We start from the raw sequence: 19,110 nt of genomic DNA on the forward strand, positions 1-19,110 counted from the left end.
GAGCTATCAGGGATACCAATCTCAATCTCCCACCCACTCTTTTCCCTTGGTATCCATACATTTGTTGTCTACATGCATGTCTCTCTCTAAGTCTGCTTTGTTAATAAGATCATCTATATCATTTTTCTAGATTACACATATATGGTTTAATATATAATATTTGTTTTCATCTAACTTACTTTACTCTGTAAGACAGTTCTAGGTTCATCCACATCACTACAACTGACTCAATTTTATTCCCTTTTATGGCTGAGTAATATTCATTGAATACATGTACCACAACTTCTTTATCCATTCATTTGTCAATGGACATTTAGGTTGTTTCAGTGTTTGGCTATTATAATAGTAAATACTATTTACAATAGTATATAGTGCTGCAATGAATATTAGGGTGCATGTACCTTTTTGAATTATGTTCTTCTCTGGGTATATGCACAGCAGTGGGATTGACAGGTCATTTTACATTTTAAGAAACCTCTTGGGTTTCCTTGGCAGCTCAGTGGTAAAGAATCCACCTGCCAAGGCAGGAGACAGGGGTTTGATCCCTGGTCTGGGAAGATCCCACATGCCATGGAGCAACCAAATCCAAGAACTACAACTATTGAGCTTGTGCTCCAAAGTCTGGGAGCTGCAAATACAGAGCCAACATGCCACAACTACTGAAGGCCGTGCACCCTAGAGCTCATGTTCCTCAATAAGAGGAGCCAATACAATGAGAAGCCCATGCACTGCAACTACAGAGTAATCCCCGCTCACTGCAACTAGAGAAAAGTTCACGTAGCAACAAATACAGAACACAGGCAAAATAAATAAAAAAGAAAATTCCATACTGTTCTCCATAGTGACTGTATCAATTTACATTCTCACCAATAGTGTAAGAGGCTTCCCTTTTCTCCACACCATCTACAGCACTTACTGTCTGTAGATTTTTTTCATGATCGCCATTCTGACTGGTGTGAGGTGATACCTCGTTGTATTTTTGATTTGCATTCTCTAATAATCAGTGATGTTGAGCATCTTTTCATGTGTTTGCTATCCACCTGTATATCTTCTTTGGAGAAATGCCTATTTAGATCTTCCATCCATTTTTTTGATTGGGCATGAACTATTTGTATATTTTGGAGATTAATCTCTTGTGAGTTGCTTCAATGGAAAATATTTTCTCCTATGCTGAAGGTTGTTTGTTTTCAGCTTTTTTATGGCATTCTTTGCTGTGCAAAAGCTTTTAAGTTTAATTAGGTCCCATTTGTTTTTTATTTTCATTATTCTAGGGGGTGCATTAAAAAAGATCTTGCTGCAATTTATGGCAAAGAGTGTTCTGCCTATGTCTTCCTCAAAGAGTTTTTATAGCGTGTGCCCTTACATTTAGGTCTTTAATCCATTTTGAGTTTATTTTTGTGTATGGTGTTAGGGAGTGTTCTAATTTCATTCTTTAGATGATACTATCCAGTTTTCCCACTATCACTTTTGAAAGAGACTGTCTTTTCTCCATTGTATATTATTTATCCATTGTCATAGATTAGGTGACATAGGTGCATGGGTTTGTCTCTGGGCTTTCTATCCTATTCCACTGATCTATATTTTTGTTTTTCTGCCAGTACCATACTGGCTTGATTACTGTATCTTTGTAGTATAATCCAAAGTCAGAGAGCCTGAATCCACCAGCTTTATTTTTCTTTCTCAAAATTCATTTGGTTATTTGGGGCCTTTTGAGTTTCCATACAAATTGTAAAAACTTTTTGTTCTAATTTCATGAGAAGTGCCACTGCTAAATTTGATAAGGATTGCACTGAATCTATAGATTGCTTTGGTTAGTACAGTCATTTTCACAATGTTGATCCTTCCAATCCAAGAACATGGTATATCATTCCATCTCCAAGTGTTGTCTTCGGTTTGTCTCCTTGGGTAGTTTTATTCCTAGGTATTTCATTTCTTTTGTTACGATGCTAATGGGATTGTTTCCCTAATTTCTCTTTCTGCTATTTCATTGTTAGTGTATAGGAAGGCAAGAGATTTCTGTGTACTCATTTTTTATCCTGCAACTTTTCTAAATTCACTGATTAACTCTAGTAGGTTTCCGGTGGAATCTGAAGCATTTTCTATGTATAGTATCATGTCATCTGCAAGTAGTGGCAATTTTACTTCTTTTTCAATTTGGATTCCTTTTGTTTTTCTTCTGTAACTGCTGTGGCTAGGCTTTCCAAAACTATGTTGAATAAAAGTGGTGAGAGAGGACCTGCCTGCTAAGTCGCGTCAGTCATGTGTGACTCTGTGAGACCCCATGGACGGCAGCCCACCAGGCTCCTCCGTCCCTGGGATTCTCCAGGCAAGAATACTGGAGTGCATTGCCATTTCCTGCTCCAATGCATGAAAATGAAAAGTCAAAGTGAAGTTGCTCAGTCATGTCTGACTCTTCGCGACGCCATGGACTGTAGCCCACCAGGCTCCTCTGTCCACGTCCATGGGATTTTCCTGGCAAGAGTACTGGAGTGGGTTGCCATTGCCTTCTCCATGGTGAGAGAGGACACTCTTGTCTTATTTCTGATCTTAGAGGAAATGCTTTTGGTTTTTCACCATTGACAATGATGTCTGCTGTGGGTTTGTCACATATGGACTTTATTATGTCAAGGTACTTCCCTCTATATCCACTTTCTGGAGAGTTTTAATCATAAATGGGAGCTGAATTTTGTTAAAAAGCTTTGTGCCTACTGAGATGATCATATGGTTTTCTTTAGGTAAAGCTGGTTTGGTGGTGCTGAATTTGTTGCTTTTCCCTTGGTGCTTTTAATATTTTTTCTTTGTAGTGGACTGGCCAAAAGACTCGTTTGGTTTTTTTCTGTAAGATAGCTCTAGCAGCACTTAGTTGTCTTTAACTTCATTCAGAGTAATTTTGTCAGATTGTATTGTGACAGCTGTAATATTAGTGTGCATTCACCATAAAAATGTATCAAAATTGGTGAATTTTTGTGTAATCACTTTAATACTGAGAATAAAAGAAAAAAGGCGATATTTTCAGCATATTATGCTTTATTACTTCAAGAAACACAAAAATGCAACTGAGATGCAAAAAAAGATTTGTGCACTGTATGGATGGAGAAAGTGCTGTGATTGATCAAACATGTCAAAAGTGGTTTGCAAAGTTTCATGCTGAATAATAGTCAACTTGAAGTTGAAAGTGATCAAATGAGACATCAATTCAGAATAATCAATGCTATACAATGTGGGAGATAGCTGACATATTCAAAATACCCAAATCAAACACTGAAAATCATTTATACCCACTTAGTTATGTTAATAACTTTGATGTTTGGGTTCCACAGAAGTTAAGAGAAAAAAATCTCCTTCATCATATTTCTGCATGCAATTATCTACTTAAACGTAATGAAATTGTTCCATTTTTAAAACAAATTTTCACGGACAATGAGAAGTGGATACTGTACAATAATGTGGAATGGAAAAGTTTGTGGATCAAGCAAAATGAACCACCACCAACCACACCAAAAGCCCGTCTTCATCCAAAGAAGGTGATGTTGTGTATATGGTGGGACTAGAACGGTGTCCGCTATTGTGAGCTCCTTTCAGGAAACCAAACGATTAATTCCAACAAGTACTGCTCCCAATTTGACCAACTTAAAGCAGCATATGATGAAAAGCATTCAGAATTAGTCAACAGAAAATGTATAATCTTCCATCAGGATAACACAAGACCACATGTTTCTCTGACAACCAGGCAAAAGCTGTTACAGCTTGGCTGGGAAGTTCTGATTCACTGGCTGTATTCACCAGATATTTCATCTTTGGATGTCCACTTACTTTGGTTTTTACAAAATTCTCTTAATGAAAAATATTTCAATCCCCTGAAGACGGCAAAAAGTATCTGGAAGAGTTCTTTGCTCAGTAAGATAAAAAGTTTTGGGAAGAAGGCATTATGAAGTTGCCTGAAAAATGACAGAAGCTAGTGGAACAAAATGGTGGATACGTCATTCAATAAAGTTCTAGCTGAAAATGAAAAATATCTTTTATTTTACTCAAAAACCAAAGGATCTTTTTGGCCAATCCAATATGTAGTTTTTGTTAGTTTGATTAATATGTGTCTTGGTGTGTTTCTCCTTGGGTTTGACTTTCTGCACTTCCTGAATGCTGGTGACTATTTCCATGTTAGGGAAGTTTTGGATGATAATCACTTGAAATATTTTCTCAGACCCATTCTCTTTCTCTTCTTCTGAAATCCCTATAATTCAACGTTCTGGGACTCAAATGTTGGTGTGTTTAATGTCCCAGAGGTCTCTAAGACCTTTTCATTTCTTTTCATTCTTTTTTCTTTATTCTGCTCCATCATAGTTATTTCCACCATCCTATCTTCCAGCTCACTCATCCATTCTTCTGCTTTAGTTAGTCTACTTTTGATTCCTTCTAGTGTATTTTTTATTTCCATTCTTCTTTTGTTCATCGATTGTTCTTTAGTTCTTCCAGGTTCTTGTTAAATATTTCTTGTATCTGTGCCTCCACTTTATTTCTGAGATATTGGATCTTCTTTACTACCATTAATCTGAACTTTTTTTCAGGTAGATTGCCTATTTTCTCTTCATGTATTTGGTCTTGTGCGTTTCTACCTTGCACCTTCATCTGCAACATATTTCTCTGTGTATCATTTTGTCTAACTTACTGTGTTTGTGGTCTCCTTCCCACAAGCCGAAGGTTGTAGTTCCTTTTGTTCGGTTGCCCCCTTGTTGGTGAGACTGGCCCAGGGGCTTGTGTAGGCTTCCTGGTGGGAGGGACTAGTGCCTGCACTCAGGTGGGTGGAGCTTTCTTTTACCTCTGATGGGCAGGGCTGCATCAGGTGGTATATTTTGGGGTGTCAGTGAACTTCTCAGTACTTTAGGCAGACAGTCTGCTGATGGGTGGTGCGGTGTTCCTGTTTTGCTGGGTGTTTGGTGTGAGGTGTCCAGCACTGGAACCTGAAGGCAGCTGGGGGAGCTGGGTCTTATGTGTCAACATAGATACCACCAGGAGAGCACAAGCTAATTTAATAGTCTCTGGGCCCAGGAATTCTCTAGCAAACCAGAGTCCTGGACTCAGCACTCCCACCCTGGAGGCCCACACCTGAACCCTGGCAGGAGATCCAAGAGTCTACAAGCCACACAGCACAGCCAAAGGAAAAAGAATGAAAAAAAGAGGACAAGAAAACAGTCAAAACCCAAGATAAATAGCAAAAACAAAAACAAACAGCAGCAATAACACACAAAAAGAAAACAAACAGATAAACCAAGCCTAAGACAAATGATAAAAACAAGAGCAAACAGAAAAAATTAAAAAAACAGAAAACAAAAGAACAATGAACAGAACTCAGAAATGAAAAGAATCAATGACTACTAAACTAACAAAACTAAAAAATGGCAAACAAAAACAGAAAGCAAACTAAAAAAAAAAAAGAAAAAATAGAACAAACACATAAAATGATCAAAAGAAAAAAAGAATGGAAACAAGAAAAAAAAACACAAAACAACAAAAAAAGTAAAAGATAAATTAAAAAATAAATAATAACAAGAAACAAAACTGAACAAAACAAACAAAAAAGAAAAGCAGTAATAAAAATATTATTCTGAGGCCTCCTCTATCAGTGTCCCTGCTACCACAGTGACCCAGAACCTTCCCAGGAGGCCATCCAATACCTGGAGGTGGGTCTCTAGATCCACTGTGGGCACTCTGGGGCCAGCTCAGACTGTGACCTGGCTGGCCCATCTTCCACATGTACTTGCTGCCAAAGTCCACTGCTGCTAAAACTAAACTGCTCTCACTTGTAGGAACACTCATTATCTAATCAGATATTCTACACATGTAGGATTTACCAAGCCAATCGTGGCTTGTACAGCTGCATACAGAGATTTCCAATTCTCTTCCTTATTCACATAGCCCCTGGGGCTCAGATTTGATTTAGGCCCCACTTTTGCATGTGTGCCACCCTCAGGCATCTGTTCCCTGTGTCCGTGAGAGGGGGTGAAAGCTGCAGCTGATTGGGGCACACTTACTCACTCAAGGTGGGGAGGGTGAAGGTGGCCATGACTGGGGTGTACGCCAAGTGCCTGTGACAATGAAGACCAATAGGCAGTTGCAAAAGACAAGAGTTTGGCATGGGTGGTGCTTAGGACCCCACAGTCTACGTGGGTGGAGGAGGCCATGGTTGGAGGGGTGGGCAATCCTGCTCAGATGGGTGCCCTTCCTTGTGCTCACAGAAGCAGAAGGCTGCAGGTAGGCCCCATCGTTTGCATGCTACTCAACAACAATGCCTTGCTTCTGTGGTGTCCCAGGCTACTTCATAAATTCCCAGTTGTGGATCTCCTTACTCCTGCCTGTTCAGGCTGTCTTTTCACAGCCAACAGCTGTCTCCTCCCTGGGTCCATGCTCCAAATCCAACTTTCCAGCACATAGGCCCCCACCACAACAGGAGACACACAATTCAGACTGCGGTGCACAGGACTGTGGCACAGACCATAGATGCAGTTCTTACATTGTCCTGTCTTCCACAGACCATTTGCTGCATTCCTCTTCAATATCCTGAAAGTCCCTTTCTGTCCCAACTGATCTCTCCCACTGTGGGAATCTCTCACCTTCAACTTCTTGCCAGGATTACTAATCTCTTTTTCAATTCCTTTTTTCTTTTTTTCTTTCTTTTCTTCTGCCTGGTTGTGAGGAAACTTTTATTGTTTTCTTAGTTGTCTGAAGTATTCTGCTAATATTCATCAGGTGCTCTGTGATAATTGTTCCATTTGCAGATATATGCTTGATGTACTTGTGGGGCAAGACAAGCTCCATTTCCTCCTACTCGGCCATCTTGACTTTAAAATCCTCTGCATTTTGTGTGTGTGTGTGTGTGTGTGTGTGTGTGTGTGTGTGTGAATGAGCTTTTTAATGTTTTGCTGAATTGTTTGCTACATTTTTTAAAATTTATTTATTTTTATTGAAGGATAATTGCTTTATAGAATTTTGTTGTTTTCTGTCAAACCTCAACATGAATTAGCCATAGGTATACATACATCCCCTCCCTTTTGAACCTCCCTCCCATCTCCCTTCCCATCCTGCCCCTCTAGGTTGATACAGAGCCCTTGCTTGAGTTTCCTGAGCTATACAGCAAATTCCCATTGGCTATCTATTTTACATATGGTAATGTAAGTTTCCATGTTACTCTTTCCATACATCTCATCCTCTCTTCCCCTCTCCCCATGTCCATAAGTCTGTTCTCTATGTCTGTTTCTCCACTGCTATCCTGTAAATAGATTCTTCAGCACCATTTCTCTTGATTCTGTATATATATGTTAGAATATGATATTTATCTTTCCCTTTCTGACTTACTTCTCTTTGTATAATAGGCTATAGGCTCATCCACCTCATTAGAACTGACTCAAAGGTCTTCCCTTTTATGGCTGAGTAATATTCCATTGTGTACATGTACCACTACTTCTTTATCCATTCATCTGTTATTGAACATCTAGGTTGCTTCCATGTTCTAGCTATTGTAAATAGTGCTGCAATGAAAAATGGGATACATGTGTCTTTTTCAATTTTGGTTTCCTCAGGGTATATGCCTATGAGTGGGATTGCTGGGTCATATGGTGGTTTCATTCATAGTTTTTAAAGGAATCTCCATACCGTCTTCCATAGTGGCTGTATCAGTTTACATTCCCACCAACAGTGCAAGAGCATTCCCTTTTCTCCACACCCTCTCCAGCATTTATTGTTTGTAGACTTTTTGATGATAAACATTCTGACTGGTATGAGGTGATATCTCATTGTAGTTTTGATTTCCTTTTCTCTAATAATGAGCGATGTTGAACATCTTTTCACATGTGTTAGCCATCTGTATGTCTTCTTTGGAGAAATGTCTGTTTAGGTCTTTTCCCCACTTTTTGATTAGGTTGTTTGTTTTCTGGTATTGAGTTGTATGAGCTGCTTATATATTTTGGAAATTAATCCTTTGTCAGTGGTTTCATTTGCTATTATTTTCTCCCATTCTGAGGGTTGTCTTTTCACCTTGCTTATAGTTTCCCTTGCTGTGCAAAAGCTTTTAAGTTTAATCAGGTCCCACTTGTTTACTTTTGTTTTTATTTCCATTACCCTAGGAGGTGGGTCATAGAGGATCTTGCTTTGATTTATGTCATCGAGTGTTGTGCCTATGTTTTCCTCTAAGAGTTTTATAGTTTCTGGTCTTACATTTAGGTATTTAATGCATTTTGAGTTTATCTTTGTGTATGGTGTTAGGAAGTGTTCTAATTTCATTCTTTTACATGTAGCTGTAAAATACTCTCTAGGGTTAATTCTTTGGTAGTCTAGGGTCTTGGAGTCAGTGTTCCCACTCCACAAAGGCTCAGAGCTTGATCTCTTGTCAGAAACAAAGATTCTATAAGTGGTCTTTTATGGCATTCAGTTCAGTTCAGTCGCTCAGTCGTGTCCGACTCTTTGCAACCCCATGAATTGCAGCACACCAGCCCTCTCTGTCCATCACCAACTCCCGGAGTCCACCCAAAACCATGTCCATCGAGTTGGTGATGCCATCCAACCATCTCATCCTCTGTTGTCCCCTTCTCCTCCTGCCCCCAATCCTACCCAGCATTAGGATCTTTTCCAATGTGTCAACTCTTCGCATGAGGTGGCCAATGCATTGGAGTTTCAGCTTCAACATCAGTCCTTCCAATGAACACCCAGGATTGATCTCTTTTAGGATGGATTGATTGGATCTCCTTGCAGTCCAAGGGACTCTCAAGAGTCTTCTCCAACACCACAGTTCAAAAGCATCAATTCTTTGGCACTCAGCTTTCTTCAGCGTCCAACTCTCACATCCATACATGACCACTGGAAAAACCATAGCCTTGACTAGATGGACTTTTGTTGGCAAAGTAATGTCTCTGCTTTTAAATATGCTATCTAGGTTGGCCATAACCTTCCTTCCAAGGAGTAAGCGTCTTTTAATTTCATGGCTGCAATCACCATCAGCAGTGATTTTGGAGCCCCCAAAAATAAAGTATGATACTGTTTCCACTGTTTCCCCATCTATTTCCCATGGAGTGATGGGACCAGATGCCATGATCTTAGTTTTCTGAACGTTAAGCTTTAAGCCAACTTTTTCACTCTCTTCTTTCACTTTCATCAAGAGGCTCTTTAGTTCTTCTTCACTCTCTGCCATAAGGGTGGTGTCATCTGCATATCTGAGGTTATTGATATTTCTCCTGGCAATCTTGATTCCAGCTTGTGTTTCTTCCAGCCCAGCGTTTCTCATTATATACTCTGCATATAAGTTAAATAAGCAGGGTGACAATACACAGCCTTGACGTACTCCTTTTCCTATCTGGAACCAGTCTGTTGTTCCATGTCCAGTTCTAACTGTTGTTTCCTGACCTGCATACAGGTTTCTCAAGAGACAGGTCAGATGGTCTGGTATTCCCATCTCTTTCAGAATTTTCCACAGTTTATGTGATCCACACAGTCAAAGGCTTTGGCATAGTCAATAAAGCCGAAATAGATGTGGAATTAAGTGAGAGTAAAACAAATACCCCAAAATGAGAAAACAAAGATGAAAACCAGACAAATGGCAGTTAAAAAATCAAGCAAATAATAATTAAAATAGTGGAATATATACATATACACCCAAAAGCAAAATCAAAACAGTCCAACAAAAATAAAGTACAACAGTCTTACCTGGAAAACTAAGGAAACCAAAAATTATATCTACCAGTTAACCACAAAACTGAAGCACAAACTGGAAAACAAAAGTAAAGCAAGGTACCAATTGTGGAATAAAGCAATGAAAATAAAACTAACAAATATGTTGAGACGAAAAGAAGGAAAGAAAAGAAAGAATAGATACACGAAACTAAATAGAGGTAGATAAAGAAGATTTATATACATTAAAGATTAACTGCAAGGGGAAAAGAATAGTAGGAAAAGCAAACAAAGGAAAACAAGTAAAAAAAAATAATAATAGGATTAAAAATTAAAATTAAAAAAAGAGAAAAGGAAAAAAAAAGGAAAACTCCACAGAACTGCAAAAGCCCAACATAGAGGCAGTGGTTTATAACAACAATAAAAATGTGACTGTGGGGGGAAAAAAAGCTCAAAAGCTTAATTAGATTTCATAGCGCCAATGAAATCGACAACAGAGGGGGAAAAAAAGGAAAAAAATTTTTAAAAATCCAAAAGAATCTACAGAACAAGTCAAAACATAAGTATAATAAATGTTTTTCTTGAGTCACTGCTCTCAGAGTCCTTTTGCTCACTGGGAGTCACAGTCCACCACACCTCCCTAGGATGCCCTCCAACACTGCGCTGATCTCTGGACCTATCGTGGGGGCAGCTCAGATTCTAATCTGGTCCTACTCCTGTGTGTTCTTGCCTCCAATGTCCACAGCTATCAGAACCAGTGTGTTTTCTTTTGCAGGAGCTCTCAATGTCCTTTTATATATTCCATAGACACAGAGTCTGCCTAGTTGATCGTGTGGATTTAAGCTGCAGCTTGTACAGCTGGTGGGAAGGTTTTGGGTCCTCTTCCTTAGCCACACTGCCCCTTGGTTTCAATTGTAGTTTTATTTCCACCTCTGCATGTGGATTTTCCACTGGGGTTTGCTCCTGAGACTGCCTTGGAGGACTTGGATCTGCCCCAGTGAGGGCCAGGTGTGGAGATGGTGCAGCTGCTTGGGTCGCAGGGATTCTGGCATAACCAGGTACTCAGGGGAGTGGGCAGCTAGGGCAGCAGGAAATATAGTGCTCTAGAAGGGTATGGCAACCAGTATTGGCCAATATGCTCAGTATTGTTGCCTGGAGAAGCCCCTGACAGAGAAGCCTGGCAGGCCACAGTCTACAGGGTCACAAAGAGTTGGACATGACTGAAGCGACCCTGCGTGCATAGATGCAAGAGTTTTTTTTTGCCTATGGCAGCTCTGCCCCAGTTAGAGCTGAGTGTGAAGGTGGTGCAGCTGCTTGGCTTGCGGGGACCCTGGTGGTGCAAAGTGTGCATGGACATGGACTGCCTCCACTGCAGGAGTTATGGCCCTATCAGAGTCGTTTTTTGAGCCTCTTGTAGCTGGCAATGAGAAGGCCTCTTTGGCCAGTCTTTCTCCGTAGGTCCACCCATTCAGGCATTTAGAGGGCTCCCTTGCCTGGGGTTCTTCTCTATTGTTTGGTGCATCAGGCACATAGACCCCAGGCTGGGGTCCTACTTTGTAGATCAGTGCATCAGGTACTTAAAGGGGCACCCTGGATGGGGACCTATTCTGTACTTCAGTGTGTTAGGCCTTTGATGGGCCAGTTTCTCTATTGTTCAGCTGCCAATGCTGGCAGGTGAGGAGAGAGGCTATGGTGATGGCTCCACCCCCTACATGTGACTCAGCAGTATCAACTTGCTTTCATGGCTGCCAGGCTTTCCTCCACAGGCATTTCCCTCCACAATCTCCTCCCTCACATACCTCTATCTGTCTCTCCGCAGTCAACAGCAGCCCTCACCTTGGGAGTGTTCCACAATACCTAAATTCTAGCTCCCAGCCACTGCACCTTCCAGGGGACCTGAGTCCCTGTCCTGGGTATGTATGGCTGCAGCAAGGACTGCATTCCATTTAGACTGCCACAGATAAGCTGTTTCACTCCCAGCCTTAAATGTTTCTCCTCTGACTCAGACAATTGCCCCAATGTGGGGATTGGACCCCTGCTTCAGTTTCCCCACCTGCTGAGGGCAGGTTCAGTCCTACTAACACTGCTGTTTTCCCCCCTAGTTCCTTCGTCCTATGGAGTTTTGCATGGTTCTATATATTCTGTTCCAGTTGTCAGGTACTCCTGTCCACTCTCAGCTGGTGTTCTGCATGCAGTTCTGTGTCTGAAGGTTTATTCCTGATGTATCCATGGAGACGTACTCCACGTCCATCTACTCCTCCACCATCTTGTTCTCTCCTCAATTCTCTGCCTATTTTTTAATTTTTTTTATGTTGAGTTGCATGAGTTCCTACATATTTTGGATATTAACTCCATGTATATATAGTTTATATATATAGATATATATATTTAGTTTATATAGTTTATATATAAAGTTTTCTAATCTGATACAGTCTCATTTGTTTAGTTTTGCATTTTTTCCTTGCCCTAGGAGACAGATTCAAAAAACTATTGTGAAAAGTGATGTCAAAGAGCATTATGCCTGATTTCTTCTAGGCTTTTCATGGTTTTAGATCTTTCATTTAAGTTTTTAATTCATTTTATTATTATACATGCTATGGAAAACTAATCTAGTTTGATTCTTTTGCATGCAGCTGTCCAGTTTTCCCACATACATTGAGTGAAGAGGCTGACTTTTCCTCATTGTATATTCTTGTGTCCTTTGTCATAGATTAACTGACCACGTAAGTGTGGTTTTATTTCTGGGTTTCATCCTGTTCCATTGATCTATCTGTCTGTTTTACCAACAGGACCATACTGTTTTGATTACTGTAGATTAGTAATACAATGTGAAATCAGGGAGCATAGTAACTCCAGGTTTGTTCTTGCGTCCCAAGATTGTTTTGGCTACTCAGGGTCATTTGTGTATCCATATGTATTTTAGGATTATTTTTTCTAGTTCTGTCAAAAATGTCATGAGGATTTTTACAGGGAACATATTGAATTTGTAGACTGCCTTGGGTAGTTTGGCCATTTTAGCAATCAATATAAACTCTTCTAGTCTGTGTATACAATGTATCTTTTCATTTCTTTGTATTGTCTTCCATTTCATTCATGAATGAGTTTCTGGTTTTGCCAGTATACATCTTTCCCCTCCTTGTATAATTTACTCATATTTATGTTATTTTTTAAAAGCAATTATAAATGGGATTGTTTTCTTAATTTCTCTTTCTGATAGTTGATTATTAGTGGACAGAAACACAACAGATTTCAGTATACTAATTTTGTATCCTGCAAGCTTGTTGATTTCACTTATTAGTTCCAATAAATTTTTGTGGTATCTTTAGGATTTCCTACACATAGTTCATGTCTCCAGCAAACAGTGACCATATTGTCCTTTCCTATTTGGATGCCTTTTCTTTGTCTTGTCTAGGACTTCTAATACTATGTTGAATAAAGTGATTTCATGTCTTGTTCCTGATTCCAGAGAAAAAGCTTTCAGCTTTTCACTGCTGAATAAAATGTTGGCTATGTTTTGTCATATACAGATTTTATTATTTTGATATATACTCCTTCTATAATCATGTTGTTCAGGGTTTTTTTTTTTTATCATAAATGGATCTTGAATTTTGTTGAAAGCTTTTCTGCATCTTTTGAGAAAATTATGATTTTTAGTCTTCAATTTATCAATGTGGATTGATTTGCAGATACTGAACCATCCTTGCATTCCCAGAATAAATTTCAGTTGATCACAGTATATGATCCTTTTAATGTATTGTTGAATTTGGTTTGCTACTATTCTGTTGAGGATTTTTGTCTATCATCGATAATGGCCTGTAATTTCCTTTTATTGTTGTGTTGTTTCTGTCTGATTTTAGATTCAGGATGATGTTGCCCCTATAGAATAAACTCTGAAGCATTCCTTCTTGCAGTTTTTAGGAATAGTTTTAGGAAGAAAAAGGTATTAATTCTTCTTTAAATGTTTGGTAGAATACACCTGTGAAGTCATCTGATCCTAGATTTAAGTTTTTGGAGGTGTTTTTTGATTAAATTCAATTTCACTACTGGTGACCAGTCTTTTCATACTTTTTATCTCTTCCTAATTCAATCTTAGGAGACTGTATGTTTCTAAGCATTTGTTCATTTCTTCCACATTGTCTATTTTATTGGCATATAATTATTCATAGTAACCTCTTATGATCCTTTTCATTTATGTGCTGTCAGTTGTAACTTCTTTTTCATTTCTGATTTTCTTTATTTGGGCCTCCCCCCACCCTTTTTTTCTTGATGAGTATGTTGTTGTTGCTGTTCAACTGCTAAGTCCTGTCCAATGTTTTGTGACCCCTTGGACTGAAGCATGCCAGGCTCCCTTGTTCTTCACTGTCTCCTGGAGTTTGCTCAGACTCATGTCCATTGAGTTCGTGGTACTATCTAACCATCTACTCCTCTGTGCACCTTTCTCCCTCTGCCTTCAATCTTTGCAAGGATGAGCATCTTTTCCAATGAGTCAACTCTTCACATCAGGTGGCCGAAATATTGGAGCTTCAGTTTCAACATCAGTCCATCCAATGAATATTCAGGTTTATTTTCTTTAGGAATGACCTGTTTTATCTCCCTACAGTCCAAGGGACTTTCAAGAATCTTCTTCAGCACAATTCGAAAGCATAAATTCTTTGATGTTCAGCATTCTTTATGGTCCAACTCTCACATCCATATGTATAATGAGTATGGCTAATGGTTTATCATTTTACTTTTTCAAAGCTAGTTCTTAGTTTCATCAATCTTTTTTATTGATAGTTAGTCTCCATTTCATTTACTTCTGCTCTGATCTTTATGATTTCTTCCCTTTTACTCACTTTTGGATGTTTCTCCTTCTTTTTCTAGTTGCTTTAGGTACAAGGTTAGGTTGTTTATTTGAGATTTTTCTTGTTTCCTGAGGTAGGCTTGTATCACTAAGAATCTCCCTTATAGAACTGCTTTTGCTGCATTTCATAGGTTTTGGAGTGTGGTGTTTTTGGTTTCATTTTCATGTTTCATTGTCTCTAGGTATTTTTAAATTTCCTCTTTGACTTTTTTTTTTTTGCAGTTTTTTTTTCCTAGTCTCATACCATTGCAGTTGGAAAAGATGCTTGATAGGATTTCAATCTTCTTACGTTTATGGAGACTTGTTTTGTAACCTAGTTAAGTGAAGTGAAGAGAAAGTCGCTCAGTCGTGTCCAACTCTTTGCAACCCATGTATAGTCCATAGAATTCTCTAGGCCAGAATACTGGAGTGGGTAGCCTTTCCCTTCTCCACGGCATCTTCCCAACCCAGGGATCGAACCCAGGACTCCCACATTACAGGCGGATTCTTTACCAGCTAAGCCACAAGGGAAGCCCAAGAATAGTGGAGTGGGTAGCCTATCCCTTCTCCAGGGTATCTTCCCAACCCAGGAATCGAATCAGGGTATCCTGCATTGCAGGCAGATTCTTTACCAACTGAGCTATCTGGAGAACACTGAATATGCACTTGAAAAAAATATACATTGTGCTGCTTTTGAACGGAATGTTATACATAATATATCTGGTCTAATGTGTTATGGCTTGTGTTACCTTACTGATTTTCTACCTAGATGATCTCTCCATTGATGTCAGTGGAATGTTAAAGTCCCCTACTATTACCATGTTACTGTCACTCTCTCTCTTTATGTCTGTTTATATTTGATTTATGTATTTAGGTCCTTCTATGTTAAGTGTGTGTGTGTATATATATACACATACATATATATTTACAATTGTTATATCTTCTTCTTGGGTCAATTTTTATATCATTATGTAATGTCCTCATTTGTCTCTTCTTAGAGTCTACTTTAAGTACTATTTTGTCTCATAAAAGTATTGCTACTCCAGCTTTCTTTTCATTTCCTCTGCATAGAATACCTTTTCCATTACTTCTCACTATAATCCTGAGTGTGTCCAGATCTGAAGTGTCTCTTATATACAGCATATATGGGAATTGTTTTTGCATCCATTCAGCCACTCTTTGTTTTTTATTGGAGCATCTAATCACTCATGTTTAAATAATTATATAATTATTAATAAGTTTGTACTTACTAGGGCTTCCCTCTTAGCTCAATTGGTAAAGAATCTGCCAGCAATGCAGGAGACCCTGGTTTGATTCCCAGGTTGGGAAGATCTGCTGGAGAAGGGGTAGGCTACCCATTTCAGTTTTCTTGGGCTTCCTTTGTGGCTCAGCTGATAAAGAATCCACCTGCAAAGCCGGAGACCTGGGTTTGATCCCTGGGTTGGGAAGATCCCCTGGAAAAGGGAAAGGCTACCCACTCCAGTATTCTGGCCTAGAGAATTCCATGGACTGTATAGAGATCGGACATGACTGCAAAGAGTTGGACATGACTGAGCAACTTTCACTTGTACTTACTACCATTTTCTTAATCATTTTCAGGTTGTTTTTGTAGCTCTTTTTTATTCCTTTCTTCTTCTTTTGCTCTTTTCCCTTGTGGTGTGATAGCCATCTTTAGTGTTAAGTTTGGATTCCTTTCTTTTTTGTTTGTATATCTATTACAGACTTTTGGTTGTGTTTATGATGCAGTTTATATATACGTGTGTGTGTGTGTGTGTATATATATATACACATATATATGTATCTGTTCATATATATATACATATGATTATTTTAAGTTGATAATCTCTTAAATTTGAACACATTTTAACAACCCTGCCTTTTTACCCTTTTCCCTCCATTTAATGTTTTGACATTATATTTTGCACATTTTGGTTTTGTGTATTTCTTAACTATTTATTCTAGATGTTGATAATCTTACTATTTTGTCTTTTAAACTTCCTATCAGCTTTATAATTGGTTGATCTACAACCTTTACTACATATGTGTCCTGACTGATAGGATTTTTCCTTTTGTGCAGAATATTCCATCCATGGAGAAGGCAATGGCACCCCACTCCAGTACTTTTGCCTGGGAAACCCCATGGACGGAGGAGCCTGGTAGGCTGCAGCCCATGGGGTCACGAAGAGTTGGACACGACAGAGCGACTTCACTTTCCCTTTTCCCTTTCATGCACTGGAGAAGGAAATGGCAACCCACTCCAGTATTCTTGCCTGGAGAATCCCAGGGACGGAGGAGCCTGGTGGACTGCTATCTATGGGGTTGCACAGAGTCAGACACGACTGATGTGACTTAGCAGCATTCCATCCAATAACCTCAGAATATACGTTTTTCTCAAATGCATATGGAACTTTCTCTAAAAGAAACCACACCTTAGGCTACAAAACAAGTCTTAATAAATTGAAAAAGCCAGAAATCATGCAAAGTATTTTTTTTCAGTCACAATGGAATGAAACTAGAAAACAATAGTAGAATAAAATATAGAAACATCACATGTATGTGGAAATTAAACAACACACTCTTAAACAATCAATAGTTGAAAGAAGAAAACACAAGGGTTACCTAGGGCTTCAGGATGTGGAGTTCTTGTTCAGTGGGTATAGGGTTTCAATTTTGTAAGATGAAAAAATTCTGAAGATGAATGGTGATGGTGGTTGCACAACAGTGCAAATTTTTATGCAACTGAACTGTACACTTAAATAGCTAAAATGATAAATTTATATTTTACCACCATTTAAAAAATAAAAATTCAGCATTCATTTATTGTACAACTTTCAATGAACTATAAATAGAAGGGAATTTCCTCAACTTTATAAAGGATACCTATGGAAACTAAAGTTATGCTTAATGCTGAAAGGCCGAATGCTTTAAGATCAGTAAACAGGCTAGGTGTTCACTCTCACAGCATGTATTCAACACTGTAGTGCAGTTTTAGCCATTTCAATTAAGCAAGAAAAAAGCTAAAGGCACACAGATGGGGAAGTGAATACTGAAACATGACTATGTACAAAATCTTAAAGAATCTATATAGAGCTAGTAAGTATAGCAAGGTCCCAGGATACCAGGTCAATTTTAAAAAGTTTATTTACATAAACTGGCCAGACAAGACTAGAAAATGAAATTAATAATAAGCATCCCAAAATATGAAATACTCAGATATAAATTTAACAAAATATAAGCAAGAAATATATACTATAAACTGCAAAATACTGATGACAGATGTTAAAGACTTAGACATGGACAGCTACACTGTGCTTACAAATTAGCACACTCAACACTGAACACTCAGTTGTCCCCAAATTGATCTATAGATTCCAATCAAAATAATTTCAAACAATTTTTAAGAAACTGCTAATAAATATGGTTGTAATAACTGGATATCAATTTAGGAGAAAACAAATCTCTACCGTTTTCTCACATCTACATAAGATAGTTAACACAAAACAGATTGTATATCTAAATGCAAAGGCTAACACTATAAAACTTTTTGGAAGAAAACATAAGAGAAGGCCTATATAAACTTGGTATAGGCAAAATCTTCACACACAACTCTGCATCATAAGAGAAAACTGACAAACATAAATTTCAACAAAACTTAAAACTTATCACTTTGAGATATACTATTAAGAAAATGAAAGGGCAAACCACAAATGGAGTGAACACTTGCTCTAATGAAAGATAAAGGAACACTATCTGGAATATTTTTAAAAAGCACTCTTACACTTTAGTAAGAAGGCAATATTTTTTTTAATGAGGAAAATATTTGAGTAGACACTTTACAAATGAAAATATAAGCACAGGAAAGGCTGCTTTATATCAAATTATCAGGGAAATTTATATTAAACAAAAAAGACTACTATACAGCCATGAGAATGGCTAAAACAATAAGAGACTAAAAATATAAAGTGCTGGTGACTCTGTGGAGCTAGCAGGATTTTCATACATTGCTGCAAAGAATATACATCACTTGGCAGTTTCTTCTGGGTGGTGGTGGCTGAGTCGCTAAATTAGGTCCAACTCTTGCAACTTCATGGATTATAGCCTGCTAGGCTCCTCTATCCATGGGATTTCCTAAGCAAGAATACTGGAGTAGGTTGGCATTTTCTTCTCCAGGGGATCTTCTCAACCCAAGGATCAAACCCAGGTTTCCTGCATTGCAGGTGTATTCTTTACTGACCAAGGCAGTTTCTTATGTTAAGCATGTGCTTATTACACAATCCAACAATTCTAATACAAAGCATTTATCCAAGCTAAATAAAAACATATGACTACTCAAAACTTATACAACTATGTTCACAGTAACTTATTCCTAATAGTAAAAAATTAGGAACAACATAAATCAATACCAACAGATAAATGGGTAAACAAATTAGTATAGCTACTAAGGAACATACTCTTTAATAATAAAAAGAAATCGACTCAGATAAGCATGTTGTGTTTAGTCACTAAGTCATTTCCAACTCTTTTATGACTCCATGGACTGTGGCCTGCCAGGCTTCCCTGCCCATGGGATTTCCCAGGCAAGAATACTGGAGTAGGGTGCTATTTCCTTTTCCAGGGGATCATCTTGACCCAGT

General features: G+C 38.5%; 1 protein-coding gene and 1 long non-coding RNA gene across 19 annotated transcripts in view; both read right to left on the bottom strand.

Annotated features, from left to right (window-relative positions):
• Positions 1-19,110, bottom strand: part of FANCC (FA complementation group C) — a 303,173-nt gene that overhangs the window by 136,635 nt on the left and 147,428 nt on the right. The gene's annotated exons all lie outside the window — the stretch shown is intronic.
• Positions 242-18,343, bottom strand: LOC145518385 (uncharacterized). The gene is made up of 2 exons (XR_014062851.1): positions 16,826-18,343; positions 242-2,269 (listed from the first exon to the last, which is right to left on the bottom strand). It is a non-coding gene; the product is annotated as an uncharacterized LOC145518385 (long non-coding RNA).

This window comes from Giraffa tippelskirchi, chromosome 1 (genome assembly GCF_054371585.1).
Source record: "Giraffa tippelskirchi isolate mGirTip1 chromosome 1, T2T-mGirTip1v1.2.pri, whole genome shotgun sequence".
Lineage (NCBI taxonomy): Eukaryota > Metazoa > Chordata > Mammalia > Artiodactyla > Giraffidae > Giraffa > Giraffa tippelskirchi.